The following is a 24,874-nucleotide window of genomic DNA, read 5'->3' on the forward strand; positions in this document are numbered from 1 at the left end:
GGCTTAGTATCTCAGCCCCAAAGCACTGATGTGGGTTCTATAAATATTAATGAAGAGTAACCACACCAAGGCGCAAATTGTTCTCTAACTTTCATTTCCCCCTTCCTTTTTTTTTTTCCAAAATGGTCCTTTCAATGCCTCCTGAACAATTCAAGCAAATGTCTCATTTGTGTCCTGAACTTGGAATTATATTTGCTAACTTAATTTCATATGGGAGGCTTTAGAATTGGAGTTGCCTAAGAAGTCACTGATTTCTTCAGTGGATACTTCCATGCCTGGGCTGGAGTGAATTGATCCAGGCATAGAAAGAATAGCTACTGAAGATTTTGTCTCAAAGCAAATGTTAGACACTGATGGGTGTCAAAGATGGGTACATGAACAGCAGAAACTTGTTCAGAAAAGGGGACCACAGTGAGAAAAAGGGAATGAACACTTATGGAGTGTCTGCATGGGGTCTGGTGCTTTGCTGCATAATATCATTCAATTCTTACAACAGCTTCTTGAGGTTGTAAGGAGCCCTTTACAAAGTAGTCAGTTCAATCAACAAATATTTTTTGAGCATCTATTACATACAATGCATTGTTTATAAGTAAACTAGACTATAAGGTCCCCTACATTATGGAGCTTCATTGGATGATATAATTTTGAAGGGCTTTAAATCTATAAAGCATTCATGCATATATATTAATAAAGGGCTACCAAATTAGTAACTAGATACACCTAATAGCCTGATACACATTCAATATTTTTGAAGTGCTTTGCCAACTATAAAGCAAATATGAGCTTCACTTATAGGATATTATTAATATATTAGAATGTTCCTGATCTGGAAAGTGGGGATAAGAATACCTACTCTGTCTTCGGGGTTACAGGAGATAGCATATATACATTTATGAGCTCAACAAATATTATTTGCCCTCTATTTCACTTCCTTTCCCTGAAATTTATTCAAACACAACTTACCACTAAATAAAATGCAATATAAATAGCATTTATATTGGCTTCCCATGACGGGAGAGTAATAAATTTCTAAAGTAATGAAAAGTTACCTTTTTAAGGGACCTTTTCCATAGGTAATTCCATTGCCTGACATCCAAGGACAGCATTAGAGAGAAGCTTTATTGAATCTAAAAAATTACTTTATGCATCTATACCATTCTATAATCTGTAAAAAAATATATGAATTTACAGTCCAGCTTTATTGCAGCAAACTTTTATGAAAGTCTTCTCCACATTCTTCTTCTAGTATATCTAAAACTTATAGCTTTGAGAAAGACATAAGAAAGAAAAAGCAATATTTCATAAAACACCAAAAAGAGTCATTGATGATACCATAAATAAATATTTAGTAATAAACCTATGCTGAACTTATTAATGTATATGGGGTTTTCATTTTTCATTCTCTTGCTCATTTCTGCCAATTTTCTCAAAGATAGTACAGGATTTGGACCAATATATTATTAAAAATCTCCAGGTTAAAGACAAAACGTAAAAGTCATTACCTTTGTCTAGGATTTGGACTTAGGATTCTCTCACCAGTTAAAAAGATGCTGGGAGCACTGTTCCTTCACCAGTTTGGCTACTCTCCCAGCAGTCTTCAGTGAAGGTTGAATATTTACCAGTATTTTTTTCTTCTTCCTGGCTAACTCTGTCAAAGAAAATTCCAAAAGAGAAGCCATCTCAAAATAATTCCCTTAGCATAAATCAACAAACCCACGGGATCCTATTATCCAAGCAACTGTTTTCCAAATTTCCCTGAAGTCCAAAGACAAGCCTGTGGGGTGTTTTAGTCTTTATTTTAAAAGCCAACATGGAGCACTATTTCTTCTTGCAATAAGTACCCACAGTAGAGATGATCCAAAAAAGGTCTTTATCCTGATTTCCAAAATCTTTTCAACATTCAGTTTCAAAGATGAAGTATAATTACACATAATTACCTATGTTTTGGGATGATATTTCCCAGGAGAGTATAGAAAACAATCTTGACATAGTCCTGTGACCTTATATATATGATTGCTCCTCTCTCTGCCTGTTCTTCAACTATAGCATGAGAGAACCATTGGATCATTGGTTCTCCACAGGAGACAATCCCTACCTCCACCTCACACCCCCATACTCCCTGCCTTTGGACATTTGGGGAAGTCTAGAGACTTTTTTGGTTGTAACAACTGGGGGCTGCTACTGACATCTTGTGGGTAGAGGTCAGAGATGCTTCTAAACATCCTACAATGCACAGGACAAACACCACAACAAAGAATCATCTGGCACAAAAGCCAATAGTGGCAGGTGAGAAACTGTATGTTAGATGATCTGTAAAGATGATTTCAACTTTGAATTTTACAAATTTAATAGGTCTATTATTCATACTATATGATTTGTATTACAACCAAACCTTCAACGTAAATAAATCTCAAATTTATTTTGAAGTTCTAATCAAAGAGGAGGAAATGCAATAACTCAGCCACTAGCCAGTTAAGCGACATGCATTAAGTAACCACAGTAAACCTATAGCACTTGAGCAGGAAAAGATCTTAAAATGTAGTTCCAAATGAAATAAAAAGTCATTCATCATGGGCCCCACCCAGAATAACCTTACTGGAGAACTACTGGAAGACTTGCATGGTCTATCAACAACCTTTTACTTCAACCTAAACTGAAGCAATGCAGTTGTGAAGAGCTAGTCCTTCTAGCAGAGAAGTTTATAAATATTTTCAAATAATTTATTCCTCAAAGGAATTGGGAGGTAGTGTATCAGAGGAGGTGGCAATGGAGGTAGCAGCAAAGGCTTAGACTGTTCCCAATTCTTCCATTAAAATAGCCATAGCAACTATTAGCCAAATTAAAAACTGATGAACTACATTTACAACAAAACAAGGTGACAAGGTATCCATGTGATATTTATCCAAAATACAAGCAAGTGGGAACAAACTACCAATAGTCACAAGATGTGCATGCTACCAATGTTAGTGCAGGAAGAAACAGAGGAAAACAATAGAGGTCTATGGACTGAGGACAGGTGAACCTCCAAATAGGTAGAAGGTATTATTGGAAATTGTGGCAGGCCAATTTGAAAGTAGTTACTGTCACTGGAATGATTTTGCTCAATGCAATAGTACATATGTACAAGGGGTTTAAGGAATGACATAAAAGAGCTGGAGCTATCCAGCTACTGTGCACACATGAAACTTACCAGCTGGGAATCCCTTCCAGGACAGGGTGTCATACGACTAGTGGAATCAAAATTAAGCTGGACAGGGACAAAAGACACAAAGAAGTGAAATGGTCCATATAAAAGTGGATCCAGGAAAAAATATCAAGGAATCTCAGAAATCAAGCTACCATGTTTTTTAATAGTATATGAAAATAAACAAACAATAAAACAAAAAGAGAGAGTTCTGTAAAGTTAGAAAAGTTATACGAATTGTATTATTGTAATATTTCTGAAAAATTAAATTTACATAAAAATGATCAGCAGAAAAAGATTGAGGTCTATATTTTGGATTAGGTACTGTAAGAGAATAGGCAATAAGGAGCAGAATAACAGCCCTATAGTCCAGACTGTCCAGAAGAACTTTCTCCAATAATGGAAATGTTCTACAGCTGTGCTGTCCAACAAGTAGCCGTTAGACATATGTGGCTACTGACTAGTGAGTCTGAGGATCCAATGTTTAAGTTTATTAATTTTTAATTAATTTAATTTAAATAGCTACATGAGGTTAGTGAGTACCATATTGGACAGCACAGCTATAGACAATAAAAGCATCCCAGAAAGACTTACTCAAAAACAGATCAAAACTATAACAAAATATTTCAAAGTAAGTTAAAGGCATTAAGAAAATCATGTAATATGAAAAAGCAACATAAATCAAAATTAGAATCCCTCAGAACTGAGATAACACTTCAGAAATTATTAGAAATTAAGAAAAATTATTTTAGAAATGAAGACTAATTAAAGGAAAAAAAGAACAAATAAACCCACAAATAATATGTTAAGAGAAATAGAAGATGAGGAGAAAAAAATTAATGAAATCAAAACTAAATGAAGAAACAGAGGAAAGTGATTTACGAAAATAAAACAGTTATTGAAGAGTGGCTAAGAAGAGCCAACATACAGATTGTAGGAATACCTGAAGAAGAAAACCAATGTTGATAAGTATTAAAACAAATTCTAAAGACTGTAATTTAAGAATGAGTTCCTGAAATAAAAGAGACTTGAAACCGTGTGTTGAAAATACACATGATATACTGAAAATATAAACCCAGAATGACCAAAACCAAGAAATATCTATTCTAGTAATACAACCGAAATTTAAAGAAAACAAAAAAATTCTTTTGGAGACTAGACTGAGGAGCACATAACTTATATAATAGATTGGCTTATTGGCCTATCATCAGACATTTCAACAACAACACTATATCAAAGGAAGCTGAGTAACTGATTTTTTTTTTAACATCTTTATTGGGGTATAATTGCTTTACAATGGTGTGTTAGTTTCTGCTTTATAACAAAGTGAATCAGTCATACATAAACATATGTTCCCATATGTCTTCCCTCTTGCGGCTACCTCCCTCCCACCCTCCCTATCCCACCCCTCCAGGCTGTCACAAAGCACCGAGCCAATATCCCTGTGCCATGCGGCTGCTTCCCACTAGCTATCTACCTTACTACGTTTGTTAGTGTGTATATGCCCATGACTCTCTCTCGCCCTGTCACAGCTCACCCTTCCCCCTCCCCGTAAACTCAACTCCGTTCTCTAGGAGGTCTGCATCTTTATTCCTGCCTTACCCCTAGGTTCTTCATGACATTTTTTTTCTTAAATTCCATATATATGTGTTAGCATACGGTATTTGTCTTTCTCTTTCTGACTTACTTCACTCTCTATGACAGACTCTAGGTCTATCCACCTCATTACAAATAACTCAATTTCGTTTCTTTTTATAGCTGAGTAATATTCCATTGTATATATGTGCCACATCTTCTTTATCCATTCATCTGATGATGGGCACTTAGGTTGTTTCCATCTCTGGGCTATTGTAAATAGAGCTGCAATGAACATTTTGGTACATGACTCTTTTTGAATTTTGGTTTTCTCAGGGTATATGCCCAGTACTGGAATTGCTGGGTCATATGGTAGTTCTATTTGTAGTTTTTTAAGGAACCTCCATACTGTTCTCCATAGTGGCTGAACCAATTCACATTCCCACCAGCAGTGCAAGAGTGTTCCCTTTTCTCCCCACCCTCTCCAGCATTTATTGTTTCTAGATTTTTTGATGATGGCCATTCTGACTGGTGTGAGATGATATCTCATTGTAGTTTTGATTTGCATTTCTCTAATGATTAATGATGTTGAGCATTCTTTCATGTGTTCGTTGGCAGTCTGTATATCTTCTTTAGAGAAATGTCTATTTAGGTCTTCTGCCCATTTTGGATTCGGTTGTTTGTTTTTTTGTTATTGAGCTGCATGAGCTGCTTGTAAATTTTGGAAATTAATCCTTTGTCAGTTGCTTCATTTGCAAATATTTTCTCCCATTCTGAGGGTTGTCTTTTGGTTTTGATTATGGTTTCCTTTGCTGTGCAAAAGCTTTGAAGTTTCATTAGGTCCCATTTTTTATTTTTGTTTTTATTTCCATTACTCTAGGAGGTGGGTCAAAAAGGATCTTGCTGTGATTTATGTCATAGAGTGTTCTGCCTATGTTTTCCTCTAAGAGTTTGAGAGTTTCTGGCCTTACATTTAGGTCTTTAATCCACTTTGAGCTTATTTTTGTGTATGGTGTTAGGGAGTGATCTAATCTCATACTTTTACATGTACCTGTCCAGTTTTCCCAGCACCACTTATTGAAGAGGCTGTCCTTTCTCCACTGTACATTCCTGCCACCTTTATCAAAGATAAGGTGTCCATATGTGCATGGGTTTATCTCTGGGCTTTCTATCCTGTTCCATTGATCTATCTTTCTGTTTTTGTGCCAGTACCATACCATCTTGATAACTGTAGCTTTGCAGTATAGTCTAAAGTCAGGGAGCCTGATTCCTCCAGTTCCTTTTTTCGTTCTCAAGATTGCTTTGGCTATTCGGGGTCTTTTGTGTTTCCATACAAATTGCAAAATTTTTTGTTCTAGTTTTGTGAAAAATGCCAGTGGTAGTTTGATAGGGATTGCATTGAATCTATAGATTGCTTTGGGTAGTAGAGTCATTTTCACAATGTTGATTCCTCCAATCCAAGAACATGGTATATCTCTCCATCTATTTGTATCATCTTTAATTTCTTTCATCAGTGTCCTATAATTTTCTGCATACAGGTCTTTTGTCTCCTTAGGTAGGTTTATTCCTAGATATTTTATTCTTTTTGTTGCAATGGTAAATGGGATTGTTTTCTTGATTTCACTCTCAGATTTTTCGTCATTAGTATATAGGAATGCCAGAGATTTCTGTGCATTAATTTTGTATCTTGCCACTTTACCAAATTCATTGATTAGCTCTACTAGTTTTCTGGTAGCATCTTTAGGGTTCTCTATGTATAGGATCATGTCATCTGCAAACAGTGACAGCTTTACTTCTTCTTTTCCGATTTGGATTCCTTTTATTTCCTTTTCATCTCTGATTGCTGTGGCTAAAACTTCCAAAACTATGTTGAATAAGAGTGGTGAGAGTGGGCAACCTTGTTTTGTTCCTGATCTTAGTGGAAATGCTTTCAGTTTTTCACCATTGAGGATGATGTTTGCTGTGGGCCTGTCATATATGGCCTTTATTATGTTGAGGAAAGTTCCCTCTATCCCTACTTTCTGCAGGTTTTTATCATAAATGGATGTTGAATTTTGTCAAAAGCTTTCTCTGCATCTATTGAGATGATCAAATGGTTTTTCTCCTTCAATTTGTTAATATGGTTTATCACGTTGATAGATTTGCCTATGTTGAAGAATCCTTGCATTCCTGGAATAAACCCCACTTGACCATGGTGTATGATCCTTTTAATGTGCTGTTGGATTCTGTTTGCTAGTATTTTGTTGAGGATTTTTGCATCTATGTTCATCAGTGATATTGGCCTGTAGTTTTCTTTCTTTGTGACATCCTTGTCTGGTTTTGGTATCAAGGTGATGGTGGCCTCGTAGAAGGAGTTTGGGAATGTTCCTCCCTCTGCTATATTTTGGAAGAGTTTGAGAAGGATAGGTGTTAGCTCTTCTCTAAATGTTTGATAAAATTCGCCTGTGAAGCCATCTGGTCCTGGGCTTTTCTTTGTTGGAAGATTTTTAATCACTGTTTCAATTTCAGTGCTTGTGATTGGTCTGTTCATATTTTCTATTTCTTCCTGATTCAGTCTTAGCAGGTTGTACATTTCTAAGAATTTGTCCATTTCTTCCAGATTGTCCATTTTATTGGCATAGAGTTGCTTGTAGTAATCTCTCATGATCTCTTTTATTTCTGCAGTGTCAGTTGTTACCTCTCCTTTTTCATTTCTAATTCTATTGATTTGAGTCTTCTCCCTTTTTTTTCTTTTTTTTTTTTTTTTGTGGTATGCGGGCCTCTCACTGTCGTGGCCTCTCCCGTTGCAGAGCACAGCCTCCGGACGCGCAGGCCCAGCGGCCATGGCTCACGGGCCCAGCCGCTCCGCGGCACGTGGGATCCTCCCAGACCGGGGCACGAACCCATGTCCCCTGCATCGGCAGGCGGACTCTCAACCACTGCGCCACCAGGGAAGCCCCCCTTTTTTTTCTTGATGAGTCTGGCTAGTGGTTTATCTATTTTGTTTATCTTCTCAAAGAACCAGCTTTTAGTTTTATTGATCTTTGCTATTGTTTCCTTCATTTCTTTTTCGTTTATTTCTGATCTGATTTTTATGATTTCTTTCCTTCTGCTAGCTTTGGGATTTTTTTGTTCTTCTTTCTCTAATTGCTTGAGGTGCAAGGTAAGGTTGTTTATTCGAAATGTTTCCTGCTTCTTAAGGTGGGCTTCTATTGCTATAAACTTCCCCCTTAGAACTGCTTTTGCTGCATCCCATAGGTTTTGGGTCGTTGTGTCTCCATTGTCATTTGTTTCTAGGTATTTTTTGATTTCCTCTTTGATTTCTTCAGTGATCACTTCATTATTAAGTAGTGTATTGTTTAGTCTCCATGTGTTTGTATTTTTTACAGATCTTTTCCTGTAATTGATATCTAGTCTCATGGCGTTGTGGTCAGAAAAGATACTTGATACAATTTCAATTTTCTTAAATTTACCAAGGCTTGATTTGTGACCCAAGATATGATCTATCCTGGAGAATGTTCCATGAGTACTTGAGAAAAATGTGTATTCTGTTGTTTTTGGATGGAGTGTCCTATAAATATCAATTAAGTCCATGTTGTTTAATGTATCATTTAAAGCTTGTGTTTCCTTATTTATTTTCATTTTGGATGATCTGTCCATGGGTGAAAGTGGGGTGTTTAAGTCCCCTACTATGAATGTGTTACTGTCGATTTCCCCTTTTATGGCTGTTAGTATTTGCCTTATGTATTGAGGTGCTCCTATGTTGGGTGCATAAATATTTACAATTGTTATATCTTCTTCTTGGATCGATCCCTTGATCATTATGTAGTGTTCTTCTTTGTCTCTTTTAATAGTCCTTATTTTAAAGTCTATTTTGTCTGATATGAGAATTGCTACTCCAGCTTTCTTTTGGTTTCCATTTGCATGGAATATCTTTTTCCATCCCCTTACTTTCAGTCTGTATGTGTCTCTAGGTCTGAAGTGGGTCTCTTGTAGACAGCATATATAAGGGTCTTGTTTTTGTATCCATTCAGCCAGTCTGTGTCTTTTGGTGGGAGCATTTAGTCCATTTACATCTAAGGTAATTATCGATATGTATGTTCCTATTCCCATTTTCTAAATTGTTTTGGGTTTGTTATTATAGGTCTTTTCCTTCTCTTGTGTTTCTTGCCTAGAGAAGATCCTTTAGCATTTGTTGTAAAGCTGGTTTGGTGGTGCTGAACTCTCTCAGCTTTTGCTTGTCTGTAAAGGTTTTAATTTCTCCATCAAATCTGAATGAGATTCTTGCTGGGTAGAGTAGTCTTGGCTGCAGGTTTTTCTCCTTCATCACTTTCAGTATGTCCTGCCACTCCCTTCTGGCTTGTAGGGTTTCTGCTGAGAGATCAGCTGTTAACCTTATGGGGATTCCCTTATGTGTTATTTGTTGTTTTTCCCTTGCTGCTTTTAATATGCTTTCTTTGTATTTAATTTTTGACAGTTTGATTAATATGTGTCTTGGTGTATTTCTCCTTGTATTTATCCTGTATGGGACTCTCTGTGCTTCCTGGACTTGGTTAACTATTTCCTTTCCCATATTAGGGAAGTTTTCAACTATAATCTCTTCAAATATTTTCTCAGACCCTTTCTTTTTCTCTTCTTCTTCTGCGACCTCTATAATTCGAATGTTGGTGCGTTTAATGTTGTCCCAGAGGTCTCTGAGACTATCCTCCGTTCTTTTCATTCTTTTTTCTTTATTCTGCTCTGCAGTAGTTATTTCCACTATTTTATCTTCCAGGTCACTTATCCGTTCTTCTGCCTCAGTTATTCTGCTCTTGATCCCATCTAGAGTACTTTTTTTTTTTTTTTTTTTAGAGTACTTTTAATTTCATTTATTGTGTTGTTCATCGTTGCTTGTTTCATCTTTATTTCTTCTAGGTCCTTGTTAACTGTTTCTTGCATTTTGTCCATTCTATTTCCAAGATTTCGGATCATCCTTACTATCATTATTCTGAATTCTTTTTCAGGTAGACTGCCTATTTCCTCTTCATTTGTTAGGTCTGGTGCATTTTTATCTTGCTCCTTTATCTGCTGTGTGTTTTTCTGTCTTCTCATTTTGCTTATCTTACTTTGTTTGGGGTCTCCTTTTTGCAGACTGCAGGTTTGTAGTTCCCGCTGTTTTTGATGTCTGTTTCCAGTGGCTAAGGTTGGTTCAGTGGGTTGTGTAGGCTTCCTGGTGGAGGGGACTAGTGCCTGTGTTGTGGTGGATGAGGCTGGATCTTGTCTCTCTAGTGGGCAGGTTCATGTCTGGTGGTGTGTTTTGGGGTGTCTGTGGCCTTATTATGACTTTAGGCAGCCTCTCTGCTAATGGGTGGGGTTGTTTTCCTGTTTTGCTAGTTGTTTGGCATAGGTTGTCCAGCACTGTGGCTTGCTGGTCGTTGAGTGAAGCTGGGTGCTGGTGTTAAGATGGAGGTCTCTGGGAGATTTTCACCGTTTGATATTATGTGAAGCTGGGAGGTCTCTTGTGAGCAGTGTCCTGAAGTTGGCTCTCCTACCTCAGAGGCAGAGCCCTGACTCCTGGCTGGAGCACCAAGAGCTTTTCATCCACACGGCTCAGGATAAAAGGGAGAAAAAGTAGAGGGAATTAGTAGAAGTATGAGGAAAGAAAGAAGGAATGGAGGGAAGGAAGGAAGGAAGAAAGAAAGAAAGAAAGAAAGAAGCAAAGAAGGAAAGAAGGCAAGAAGGAAAGAAAGGAGGGAGGGAAGGAGGGAGGAAGGAAGGAAGGAGGGAAAGAAGGAAAAAAGAAAGAAAGAAGATACAGTAAAAATAAAATAAAGTAAAATAAAGTTATTGAATTAAAAAATTCTTATTTAGAAAAAAAAAAAAAAAGGGACGGATAGAACCTTAGGACAAATGTTGGAAGCAAAGCTTACAGACAAAATCTTACACAGAAGCATACACATACACCCTCACTAAAAGAGGTAAAGGGGGAAAAATCATAAATTTTGCTGTCAGAGACCACCTCCTCAATTTCGGATGATTCGTTGTCTAAAGGGGGGAAGGAAGGAAGGAAAGAAAGAAAGAAAGAAAGAAGAAGGTAAAGTATAATAACGTTATTAAAATTAAAATTGATTATTAAGAAAAAAATTTTAAAAAAAAAACCATGGACGGATAGAACCCTAGGACAAATGGTGGAAGCAAGACTATACAGACAAGATCTCACACAGAAGCATACACATACACATTCACAAAAAGAGGAATAGGGAAAAAAATCATAGATCTTGCTCCTAAAGTCCACTTCCTTAATTTGGGATGATTGGTTGTCTTTTCAGGTATTCCACAGATGCAGGGTATATCAAGTTGATTGTGGAGCTTTAATCCGCTGCTTCTGAGGCTGCTGGGAGAGATTTCCCTTTCTCTTCTTTGTTCTCACAGCTCACAGGGGCTCAGCTTTGGATTTGGCCCTGCCTCTGTGTGTAGGTCGCTGGAGGGCGTCTGTTTTTTGCTCAGACAGGACGGGGTTAAAGGAGCCACTGATTCGGGGGCTCTGGCGCACTCAGGCCGGCAGGGAGGGAGGGGCACGGAGTGCGGGGCGGGCCTGCGGCGGCAAAGTCTGGCGTGACTTTGCACCAGCCTGAGGCCCGCCGTGCGTTCTCCCGGGGAAGTTGTCCCTGGATCCCGGGAACCTGGCAGTGGCGGGCTGCACAGGCTCCGCGGAAGAGGGGTGTGGAGAGTGACCTGTGCTCGCACACAGGCCCCTTGGTGGCGGCAGCAGCAGCCTTAGCGTCTCCCGCCCGTCTCTGGGGTTCGCGCTTTTAGCCGCGGCTCGCGCCCGTCTCTGGAGTTCCTTTAAGCAGCGTTCTTAAACCCCTCTCCTCTCGCACCAGGAAACAAAGAGGGAAGAAAAAGTCTCTTGCCTCTTCGGCAGGTGCAGACTTTTCCCCGGACTCCCTCCCAGCTAGCCGTGGTGCACTAACCCCTTCAGGCTATGTTCAAGCCGCCAACCCCAGTCCTCTCCCTGCGCTCCGTCCTAAACCGAAACCCGAGCCTCAGAGCCTCAGCTCGCAGCCCCGCCCGCCCCGGCGGGTGAGCAGACAAGCCTCTTGGGCTGGTGCGTACCGGTCGGCACCGATCCTCTGTGCGGGAATCTCCCCGCTTTGCCCTCCGCACCCGTTGCTGTGAACTCCTCCGCGGCTTCGAAGCTCCCCCCTTCGCCTCCCGCAGTCTCCGCCCACGAAGGGGCTTCCTAGTGTGTGGAAACTTTTCCTCCTTCACAGCTCCCTCCCACTGGTGCAGGTGCCGTCCCTATTCTTTTGTCTCTGTTTTTTCTTTTTTTTTTTCTTTTGCCCTACCCAGGTATGTGGGGAGTTTCTTGCCTTTTGGGAGGTTTGAGGTCTTCTGCCAGCCTTCAGTAGGTGTTCTGTAGGAGTTGTTCCACGTGTAGATGTATTTCTGGTGTATCTGTGGGGAGGAAGGTGATCTCCGCGTTTACTCTTCCGCCATATTTAAGGTCCCCCCGAATAACTGATTTTAAATACTCAAGGAAAAGAATTGTGAGGCAAAGATCATATATTTAGAAAAATTGACCTTAAATTATAAAAAAAGACAGGAGCAATAATAACCCAGTTACTATTGGCTTCATAAGTGCTTCTTGAGGAATCAGAGAACAAGCTTCAAACAAGCAAGATGACTAGAAACTAGTAGAAAGCATTAAATATATAGCTACTTATAGAATTAAGATTTAGTGAGGATTAAAAGGGAGAGCTTACAGTATGTGACAGCTATGTGATCTGATAGTATAGATTCGGTACAACCATTTAAAAATGTGGGGAGTATGGGACTAGCACAAATAAAAAGATACTTATTCTTTCTAATTATTTACAGCTACTACTAATAATTAATTACTTTTAGTTTTTTATAATAGGCAGTGGTAGTATTAATATTGTTATTCTGACATGATTGTATTATAGAGACTTTAAATAATTATGGGGATGTTCTGATTCTGTTAACCCTTGAGAGCTAAGATTCTTGGTGTGAAACTAAGGGGATAGAGATATAACATAGATCCAGTTAAATAAAAGCACAGTAATCCTAAATATAAATTGGAAATATTGATATGAACTTATAAGTATTTTATGTTTACATACTAAAATATTTATTTTGGCATTATTTTACATCTTTATATTTATATAACATGCAGTACACATTATATATCATTAATATTATAACATGTATACATAATATATTACATAATAAAACATTATATAATACAATATATATATGCACACATAATATATATATATAGTGTGTATATATATGTATATCCTAGCTCTATACAATGTAAAGGCCTATAAAAATGACCACTCAAGTAGAAATAAAGATCTCTAGAAGCCAAGCTGTGGTCTTGAAAAAACATTTCCATGAAAAGAAACCAGGGCTTCTTAAAGATATGGCTGATTCAGGTCAGGATGAGGAAAGGTACACGATGACCTTGAAACATCTTGACATATCAAACAGAGAGCAAGGAATCTATCTAAGGCTAACAGCGTCATGTCAAAAAGACTCAGAAACTAATTTATGAGGCCCCACTGGCCAAAGATGAAACAATTTAAACTCCAACAAGGATAAGCCTTGCAATGAATTGAAAACCATCACATATATTTAAATTGTGTTTGAAACCCATGGTTCCTAAGACCCAAATTATCCTGAATACTGGGTAAATATAAAGACAGAACTATCACTAGATAAGCAAATGATATATAAGGAGAATCATCTCCTTTAAAAATGTTCCCAGCCATTAAATTAAAAGAAAGTGATAGAATTAAACAGAATGATAGAATTAGAAATAACACCATTTTATAACCCCCAATGAATGAATATATCTAAGTGTCAAGCATCAACAGCTGCTAATGTCCCAAAAGAACAAAAACTAGATTTGATATATCTTCTGGTAAAATAACACAACACCAAAGGGGTTGAATCTGAGTTCTACAACTGTTAAATAGATGGAGGGTTGCATATATAGGTGAATGGGTATGTAAAATAATAAAGCCATATAATAGGAATTCTAAAGTGACTTCAGGTTTCAAAATTGTATAACTTTATTGTAACATTAGTTGATGAGCAAGGCCTTTGATGAGGTATCTCCGAGGACTTATAGTGTGGAGAAAAGATCTCATTGTGCTCCTGCCACCCCTGAGGAACTGAGACGTTTTTCCCTATGGACAGTGTAACTGACAGTGCTTCCCTCTGGCCTTATCATGTGTAATGACAAGTTTATTCTTTTCTATGTGTGTGTGTCTAACTTGTGCCATTGTGTCTTCCTTCTCAGCCTCATGGGCACAACCATCCACTGAGGATAAAGAGTGAAAGATTAGAAAGGAGGCAAAAGGTGAAACCTGAGCCTGGACTGAACGCATAGATGTAGTGTTAATCTTCATACTGTAAAGAAATGAAGTGTAAGAGGAAAATGCAGAGAATGGGAGATAGGAGCTAGTTTACATTTATATGCATTTCCTATACCAGTCACCAACTCTTCCCTTCTGCCCACCAACTTATCCAAATGCAATGATGAAAATATTCTTCCATGAAAAATAGTACAGTTTTAGGTAACTAACTTCATTCAAAGGACCTGTAATTAGTGCCTGTAGAAGACCATTATATTTAGAAGGAATCATACTATTTGGACCAAAAAAAAAGTCCCATAACATTTTGATTTGGATAAAGACCAGATTTCCTTCAATAAGAAATCATACAATTCCCTCTGCTACATAGAAACTATATTTTAAAATTCTCCTTCTGCTGAGCTACACATGAACCTAACAATCTATACAGCATTTCAGTTGTTTCCTTATTTTTCTGGCCTTTTCTTGATACTTGTTTAAAAATCTCTTTGCATTGGCCTCCTGAGCCTGTTGGAGTAATATTATGAAGCAAATGACCAGACATAATGACTTTCCAAGGTCCTTGTGCTTCCTTATTAACATTCAGTTAGCATAAGTCCTGACTTTATTATTGACTACATTGAATACACAAGACACTGACCTCTGCCATCTGTGACTACATCTCTTCCGGCAGATCTATCTGAATAGTTTCATAGAAGGAGGAAGCAAAAGAAAACAAAGCAGCAGCCACTTATCTTTTCTGTCCCTAGAAACTTTAACACACTCACATCTGCAATCCAAAAAAAAGGAAAGAAAACCCCCTTTGCATTAATTACTATAAAATCTGGAGTGAGGGTTGGAACATAACCAAGAAGAAAAATTCAAGACGGCCATCCTAGACTCATCTTCCTAAACTAAGACCACTGAATAAACAGAATCAGATATTTCTGCCTACCACAAAGCAAAATGACCAGCATATATAATTTATTACACAGCCTTAAAATCAATTGATAGGACGCAAGGAAGGCTTTGATTGGATAATTATGACTTCATCCTGTGTGAACATGGGAAAATTTGCCGGTTTAAGACTGTTTTACATTCCCGTTTATTCCTATACACAATAATACTCATGGAACGGCTTATGATACTTTCTGAGTAAAGTATAAGATGTTGAATTATATACCCTAGTCTTGAAGCTTTTGGTGAGTAAAGAAAGGGAGGCCAGGAGACAACTATGATATACACTGAGCTCTGTTCTGAAGACCTGGGCTTGCATCTTGATTCCGCAACAAACTTTGTGATGGAAAGTGTCTCCAACTCCTTTCATCTCCGTTTTTTAACTTGACAAATAATAGGATTTTAGATGATCTCATGCCAACATGAGCCATTTATGTAGAAATATATCACCATTGCTTTTTTTCTTGCCTCTACTAAATTGGATTATGCCTTTCTGGCCTTACAGAAGTATATGGTCCCATACATCTCTGCTACCAGAGGTGAAATGACTTGGTTACATCTCAATTTTCAGAGATGGTAAAAAAGAAATCCATGCCAATATAGGCTGTTTAAAGGTTCACATTTCTCCGAGTATATATATATATATATATATATATATATAAACATCTTTAGTGGAGTATAATTGCTTTATAGTGTTGTGTTAGTTTCTGCTGTATGACACAGTGAATCAGCTATATGCATACTTGTATCCCCATATCCTCTCACTCTTGCAACCTTGTCTTCTTCCTGATCTTAGAGGAAATGGTTTCAGTTTTTCACCATGTAGAATGATGTTGGCTGTGGGTTTGTCATATATGGTCTTTAATGTGTTGAGGTAAGTTTGCTCTATGCCTACTTTCTGGAGAGTTTTTATCATAAATGGGTGTTGAATTTTGTCAAAAGATTTCTCTGCATCTATTAAGATTATCATATGGTTTTCGGTCTTCAATTTCTTAATATGATGTATCACATTGATTGATTTGCGTATATTGAAGAATCCTTGCATTCCTGGGATAAGCCCCACTTGATCATGGTGTATGATCCTTTTAATGTGTTGTTGGATTCTGTTTGCTAGTATTTTGCTGAGGATTTTTGCATCTATGTTCATCAGTGATATTGGCCTTAGCTTTCTTTTGTTTTTTGGCTGTGTTGGGTCTTTGCCTCTGTGTGAGGGCTCTCTCCAGTTGCGGCAAGTGGGGACCACTCTCCATCGCGGTGCACGGGCCTCTCACTATCGCGGCCTCTCCCGTTGTGGAGCACAGGCTCCAGACACTCAGGCTCATTAGTCGTGGCTCACGGGCCCAGTTGCTCCGTGGCATGTGGGATCTTCCCAGACCAGGGCTCGAACCCGTGTCATCTGAATCGGCAGGCAGACTCTCAACCACTGTCCCACCAGGGAAGCTCCAAGGTTTCTTTTTCTGTGACATCTTTGTCTGGTTTTGGTATCAGGGTGATGGTGGCCTCATAGGATAAGTTTGGGAGTGTTCCTCCCTCTGCTATATTTAGGAAGAGTTTGAGAATGATAGGTGTGAGCTTTTCTCTAAATTTCATAGAATTCACCTGTGAAGCCATCTGGTCCTGGACTTTTGTTTGCTGTAAGATTTCTAATCAGAGTTTCAATTTCAGTGCTTGTGATTAGTATGTTTATATTTTCTATTTCTTCCTGGTTCAGTCTTGGAAGGTGGTGCTTTTCAAAGAGTTTGTCAATTTCTTCCCCGTTGTCCATGTTATTGGCATATAGTTGCTTGTAGTAATCTCTTATGATCCTTTGTATTTCTGCAGTGTCAGTTGTTACTTCTCCTTTTTCATTTCTAATTCTATTGATTTGAGTCGTCTCCCTTCTTTTCTTGTGGAATCTGGCAAATGGTTTTTCAAATTTGTTTATCTTCTCAAAGAACCAGCCCTTAGTTTTATTGATCTTTGGTATTGTTTCCTTCATTTCTTTTTCATTTATTTCTGATCTGATATTTATGATTCCTTTCCTTCAGCTAACTTTGGGATTTTTTTGTTCTTCTTTCTCTAATTGGTTTGGATGTGAGGTTAAGTTGTTTATTTGAGATGTTTCTTGTTTCTTGAGGTAGGATTGTATTGCTATAAACTTTCCTCATAGAACTGCTTTTGCTGCATCCCATAGGTTTTGGGTCATTGGGTTTGCATTGTCATTTGATTCTAGGTATTTTTTGATTTCTTCTTTGATTCCTTCAGTGATGTCTTGGTTATTTAGTAGTATATTGCTTAGCCTCCATGTGTTTGTATTTTTTTACAGATTTTTTTTTTTACTGTAATTGATATTTAGTCTCAGAGCACTGTGGTCAGAACAGATACTTGATACAATTTCAATTTTCTTAAATATACCAAGGCTTGATTTGTGACCCAAGGTATGATCTATCCAGGAGAATGTTCCATGAGCACTTGAGAAGAAAATGTATTCTGTTGTTTTTGGATGGAATGTCCTATAAATATCAATTAAATCCATCTTGTTTAATGTGTCATTTAATGCTTGTGTTTCCTTATTTATTTTCATTTTGGACTATCTGTCCATTGGTGAAAGTGGGGTGTTAAAGTCCTCTACTATGATTGTGTGACTGTTGATTTCCCCTCTTATGTTTGTTAGCATTTGCCTTATGTATTGATGTGCTCCTATGTTGGGTGCATAAATATTTACAATTATTATATCTTCTTCTTGGTTTGATCCCTTGATCATTATGTAGTGTCCTACTTTGTTTCTTGAAATAGTCTTTATTTTACAGTCTATTTTGTCTGATATGAGAATTACTATCCCAGCTTTTTTTCTGATTTCTATTTGCATGGAATATATTTTTCCATCCCCTCACTTTCAGTCTGTATGTGTCCCTAGGTCTGAAGTGGGTCTCTTGTAGACAGCATATATACAGTTCTTGCTTTTGTATCCATTCTGCCAGTCTATGTGTTTTGGTTGGAGCATTTATTCTATTTACATTTAAGGTACTTATTGATATATATGTTCCTATTACTATTTTTTCATTGTTTTGGGTTTGTTACTGTAGGTCATTTCCTTCTCTTGTGTTTCCTGCTTAGAGAAGTTACTTCAGCATTTGTTGTAAAGCTGGTTTGGTGGTTCTGAATTCTCTTAGCTTTTGCTTGTCTGTAAAGATTTTTATTTCTCTATCGAATCTGAATGAGATCCTTGCTGGGTAGAGTAATCTTGGTTGTAGATTTTCCCCTTTCATCACTTTAAATATGTGCTGCCACTCACTTCTGGCTTGCACAGTTTCTGCTGACAGATCAGCTGTTAACCTTATGATGATGCCCTTTTATGTTACTTTTTGCTTTTTCCCTTGCTGCTTTTAATATTTTTCCTTTGTATTTAATTTTTGATTGTTTCATTAATTTATGTCTTGGCATGTTTTTCCTTGGATTTATCCTGTATGGGACTCTCTGTGCTTCCTGTACTTGATTGACTATTTCCTTTCCTATATTAGGGAAGTTTTCAAATAAAATCACTTCATATATTTTCTCAGTCCCTTTTTTTTTCTCTTCCTCTTCTGGGACTCCTATAATTTGAATGTTTTTGTTTCATGTTGTCCCAGAGGTCTCTGAGACTGTCCTCAATTCTTTTCATTCTTTTTTCTTTATTCTCCTCTGTGGTAGTTATTTCCACTATTTTATCTTCCAGGTCACTTACCCGTTTTTCTGCCTCAGTTATTCTGCTATTGGCTCCTTCTAGAGAATTTTTCATTTCATTTATTGTGTTGTTCATCATTGTTTGTTTGCTCTTTAGTTCTTCTAAGTCCTTATTAAATGTTTCTTGTGTTTTCTCCATTCTATTTACAAGATTTTGGATCATCTTTACTATCATCACTCTGAATTATTTTTCAGGTAGACTGCCTATTTCCTCTTCATTTGTTTGGTCTGGTGGGTTTTTACCTTCCTCCTTCTTCTGCTGTGTATTTCTCTCTCTTTTCATTTTGCTTAACTTACTGTGTTTGAGGTCTCCTTTTCGTGTGCTGCAGGTATGTAGTTTCCTTTGTTTTTGGTGTCTGCCCCCAGTGGCTAAGGTTGATTCAATGGGTTGTGTAGGTTTCCTGGTGGAGGGGACTGGTGCCTGTGCTCTGGTGGATGAGGCTGGATCTTGTCTTTCTTGTGGGCAGAACTGCGTCTTTTGGTGTGTTTTCGGGTGTATGTGACCTTATTATGATTTTAGGCAGCCTCTCTGCTAATGGATAGGGTTGTGTTCTTGTCTTGCTAGTGGTTTGGCATAGGGTGTCCCACACTGTAGCTTGCTGGTCACGGAGTGGAGCTGGTTCTTAGCACTGAGAAATAGATCTCTGGGAGAGCTTTCACTTTTTGATATTATGTGGAGCCTGGAGGTCTCTGGTGGACCAATGTCCTGAACTCAGCTCTCCCAACTCAGAGGTACAGCCCTTACACCTGACTGGAGCACCAAGTCCCTGTCAGTCACACGGTTCAGAAGAAAAGGGAGGAAAAAAAAAAAGACAGGTAGAGTGGCCTTCCCTGGTGGTGCAGTTTTTGGGAGTCCACCTGCTGATGCAGGGGACACAGGTTCGTGCACCGGTCCAGGAGGATCCCACATGCCATGGAGAAGCTGGGCCCATGAGCCATGGCCGCTGAGCCTGTGATCCACGATGGGAGAGGCCACAACAGTGAGAGACCCGCATACCGCAAAAAAAAAAAAAAAAAGACAGATAGAGTAAAATAAAATAAAGTTATTACAATTAAAAAATTATTAAAATTAAAAAAATTATTTAAAATTTGAAAAAGTAATAAAATAAAAAGAAAGAAAAAAGAGGGCAACCGAACCTAAAAACAGATCTACCAAAGATTACAAGTGCTAAAACTATATTAAAAAAAAAAAAAGACAGATAGAACCCTAGGACAAATGGTAAAAGGAAAGCTATACAGACAAAATCACACAAAGAAGCATACACATACACACTCACAAAAAGAGAAGAAGGAAAAAATATATCTATATAAAGAAAAGGAAGAGAGCAACCAAAACCAAATCAATAAATCTACCAATGATAATAAGCTCTAAATACTAAACTAAAATAAATAAAAAACCAGAAACAAATTCGATGCAGAAAGCAAACCCCAAGTCTACAGTTGCCCCCAAAGTCCACCACCTCAATTTTGGGATGATTCATTGTCTATTCAGGTATTCCACAGATGCAGGGTACATCAAGGTGAATGTGGAGATTTAATCCACTTCTCCTGAGGCTGCTGGGAGAGATTTCCTTTTCTCTTCTTTATTCGCACAGTCCTGGGGTTCAGATTTAGATTTGGCCCCGCCTCTATGTGTAGGTCACCTGAGGACATCTGTTCCCCACCCAGACATTAGGGGGTTAAAGGAGCAGCTGATTAGGGGGCTCTGGCTCACACAGGCTGGGGGAAGGGAGGGGTCGAGCCTCTCGAATGTGGAATGTGGGTCGAGCCTGCAGCAGCAAAGGCCAACATGGCATTGCACCAACCTGAGGTGTGCCATGTGTTCTGCTTGGGAAGTTGTCTGGGGATCATGGGACCCTGGCAGTGGCAGGCTGCACAGGCTCCCAGGAAGGGAAGGTGTCGATAGTGGCCTGTGCTTGCACACAGGCCTCTTGGTGGCTGCAGCAGCAGCCTTAGCATCTCATGTCCATCTCTGGTGTCCACGCTGATAGCTGCGACTCACACCCATCTATGGAGCTCGTTTAAACAGTGCTCTGAATCCCTTATCCTCGTGCACCCCGTAACATGGTCTCTTGCCTCTTAGGCAGGTCTAGACTTTTTCCCGGACTCCCTGCTGGCTAGCTGTGGTGCACTGGCCCCCTTCAGACTGTGTTCACACAACCAAGCCCTGTCCTCTCCCTGGGATCTGACCTCTGAAGCCTGAGACACAGCTCCCAGCCCCCAACCGCCCTGTGGGTGAGCAGACAAGCCTCTCAGGCTGATGAGTGCTGATCGGCACTGATCCTCTGCGCAGGAATCTCTCCACATTGCCATTTGCACCCCTGTTGCTGCACTCTCTTCCATGGCTCCAAAGTTCCCGCCACTCAACCCCTGTCTCCGCCAGTGAAGGAGGTTACTAGTGTGTGGAAACATTTCCTCCTTCAGCTCCCTGCCAGAGGGGCAGGTCCCATCCCTATTCTTTTGTCTCTGTTTTTCCTTTTATCTTTTGCCCTACCCAGGTACGTGGGGAGTTTCTTGCCTTTTGGAAAGTCTGAGGCCTTCTGCCAGCATTCAGTACGTGTTCTGTAGGAGTTGTTCCACATGTAGAAGTATTTTTGATGTATTTGTGGGGAGGAAGGTGATCTCCACCTCTTACTCCACTGCCATCTTGAAGGTCCCTCTCTGTTTGTAGATTTTTTGATGATGGCCGTTCTGACCGGTGTGAGGTGATACCTCTTATAGTTTTGATTTGCATTTCTCTAATGATTAGTGATGTTGAGCATCTTTTCATGTGGTTGTTGGCAATCCGTATATCTTCTTTGTAGAAATGTCTATTCAGGTCTTCTGCTCATTCTTGGATTGGGTTGTTTGTTTGTTTGTTTGTTTGTTTTTTTTGATATTGAGCTGCATGAGTTGCTTGTATATTTTGGAGATTAATCCTTTGTCAGCTGCTTCGATTGCAAATATTTTCTCCCTTTCTGAGAGCTGTCTTTTCATCTTGTTTATGGTTTCCTCTGCTGGGCAAAAGCTTTTAAATTTCATTAGGACCCATTTGTTTATTTTTGGTTTTATATCCATTTCTCTAGGAGGTGGGTCAAAAAGAATCTTGCTGTGATTTATGTCATAGAGTGTTCTGCCTATGTTTTCCCCTAAGAGTTTTATAGTGTCTGGCCTTACATTTAGGTCTTTAATCCATTTTGAGTTTATTTTTTTACAGTGTTAGGGAGTGTTTTAACTTCATTATTATACATGTGGCTGTCCAGTTTTCCCAGCGCCACTTATTGAAGAGGCTGTCTTTTCTCCCTTGTATACTCTTGCCTCCTGTATCAAAGATAAGGTGACCATATGTGTGTGGGTTCATCTCTGGACTTTGTATCCTGTTCCATTGATCTGTATTTCTGTTTTTGTGCCAGTACCGTACTGTCTTGATTACTGCAGCTTTGTAGTATAGTCTGAAGTCAGGGAGCCTGATTCCTCCCGCTCCATTTTTCTTTCTCAAGATTGTTTTGGCTATGCAGGGTCTTTGGTGTTTCCATACAAATTGTGAACATTTTTGCTCTAGTTCTGTGAAAAATGCCAGTGGTAGTTTGATAGGGATTGCATTGAATCTGTAGATTGCTTTGGATAGTATAGTCATTTTCACAATGTTGATTCTTCCAACCCAAGACCATACTATAACTCTCCATCTGTTTTTATCATCTTTAATTTCTTTAATCAGTATCTTATTGTTTTCTGCACACAGATCTTTTATCTCCTTAGGTAGGTTTATTCCTAGGTATTTTATTCTTTTTGTTGCAATGGTAAATGGGAGTGTTTCTTTAATTTCTCTTTCAGATTTTTCATCATTGGTGTATAGGAATGCAAGAGATTTCTGTGCATTAATTTAGTATCCTGCTACTCTACCAAATTCATTGTTTCGCTCTAGTAGTTTTCTGGTAGCATATTTATGATTCCCTATGTAGACTATCATATCATCTGCAAACATTGACAGTTTTACTTCTTCTTTTCTGATTTGGATACATTTTATTTCTTTTTCTTCTCTGATTGCAGTGGCTAAAACTTCTAAAACTATGTTGAATAAGAGTGGTGAGAGTGGGCAACCTTGTCTTGTTCCTGATCTTAGAGGAAACAGTTTCAGTTTTTCACCATGTAAAATGATGGTGGCTGTGGGTTTGTCATATATGGCTTTAATATGTTGAGGTAGGTTCGCTCTATGCATACTTTCTGGAGAGTTTTTATCATAAATTGGTGTTGATTTTTGTCAAAAGCTTTCTCTGCATCTATTAAGATTATCATATGGTTTTCAGTCTTCAATTTGTTAATATGGTGTATCACATTGATTGATTTGTGTATATTGAAGAATCCTTGTATTCCTGGGATAAACCCCACTTGATCATGGTGAATTATCCTTATAGTGTGCTGTTAGATTCTGTTTCCTAGTATTTTGTTGAGAATTTTTGCATGTATGTTCATCAGAGATATTGGCATGTAGTTTTCTTTTTTTGTGACATCTTTGTCTGGTTTTGGTATCAGGGTGATGGTGGCCTCATAGAATGAGTTTGGGAGTGTTCCTCCCTCTGCTATATTTTGGAAGCGGTTGAGAACATAGGTTTGATTTCTTCTCTAAATATGTTATAGAATTTGCCTGTGAAGCCATCTGGTCCTGGGCTTTTGTTTGCTGGAAGATTTTTAATCACAGTTTCAATTTCAGTCTTGTGATTGGTCTTTTTAAATTTTCTATTTCTTCCTGGTTCAGCCACAAAAGATTGCGCTTTTCCAAGAATTTGTCCATTTCTTCCAGGTTGTTCATTTTATTGGCATATAGTTGCTTGTAGTAATCTCTCATGATCCTTTGTATTTCTGCAGTGTCAGTTGTTACTTCTCCTTTTTCATTTCTAATTCTATTGATTTGAGTCTTCTCCTTTTTTTGTTGATGAGTCTGGCTAATGGTTTATCAATTTTGTTTTTCTTCTCAAGGAACCAGCTTTCATTTTTATTGGTCTTTACTATTGTTTCTTTCATTTGTTTTTCATTTTTTTCTGATCTGATCTTTATGATTTCTTTCCTTTTGCTAACTTTGGGGTTTTTTTGTTCTTCTGTCTCTAATTGCTTTAGGTGTAAGGTTAGGTTGTTTATTTGAGATGTTTCTTGTTTCTTGAGGTAGCATTTTATTGTTATAAATTTCCCTCTTAAAACTGCTTTTGCTGCATCCCATAAGTTTTAGGTGGTCGTGTTTTCATTGTCATTTGTTTCTAGGTATTTTTGGATTTCCTCTTTGATTTCTTCTGTGATCTCTTGGTTATTTAGTAGCGTATTGTTTAGCCTCCATGTGTTTGTATTTTTTACAGTTTTTTCCCCTCTAATTGTCATCTAGTCTCATAGCATTCTGGTCAGAAAGATACTTGATACAATTTCAATTTTCTTAAATTTACCAGCCTTGATTTGTGACCCAAGATATGTTGTATCCTGGATAATGTTCCATGAACACTCAAGAAGATGGCATATTCTGTTGTTTTTGGATGGAATGCCCTATAATTATCAATTAAGTCCATCTAGTTTAATGTGTCATTTAAAGCTTGTGTTTCCTTATTTACTTTCTTTTTGGAAGATCTGTCCATTGGTGAAAATGGGATGTTAAAGTCCCCTACTATTGTGCTACTTTGGATTTCCCCTTTATGGCCATTAGCATTTGCCTTATGTATTGAGGTGTTCCTATGTTCCATGCATATATATTTACAATTGCTATATCTTGTTCTTGGATTGATTCTTTGATCATTATGTAGTGTCCTTCTTTGTCTCTTGTAATAGTCTTTTTTTTTTTAAAGTCTATGAGTATTGCTACTCCAGCTTTCTTTTGATTTCCATTTGCCTGGAATATCTTTTTCCATCCCCTCACTTTCAGTCTGCATCTGTCCCTAGGTCTGAAGTGGGTCTCTTGTAGACAGAATATATACGGGTCTTCTTTTGTTTCTCTTCAGCCAGTCTGTGTCTTTTGGTTGGAGAATTTAATCCATTTACCTTTAAGGTAATTATCAATATGTATGTTCCTATTACCATTTTCTTAATTGTTCTGAGATTTTTATTGTAGGTCTTTTCCTTCTCTTGTGTTTCCTGCCTAGAGAAGTTCCTTTAGCATTTG

The sequence above is a fragment of the Delphinus delphis genome, chromosome 5, assembly GCF_949987515.2.
Source record: "Delphinus delphis chromosome 5, mDelDel1.2, whole genome shotgun sequence".
NCBI lineage: Eukaryota > Metazoa > Chordata > Mammalia > Artiodactyla > Delphinidae > Delphinus > Delphinus delphis.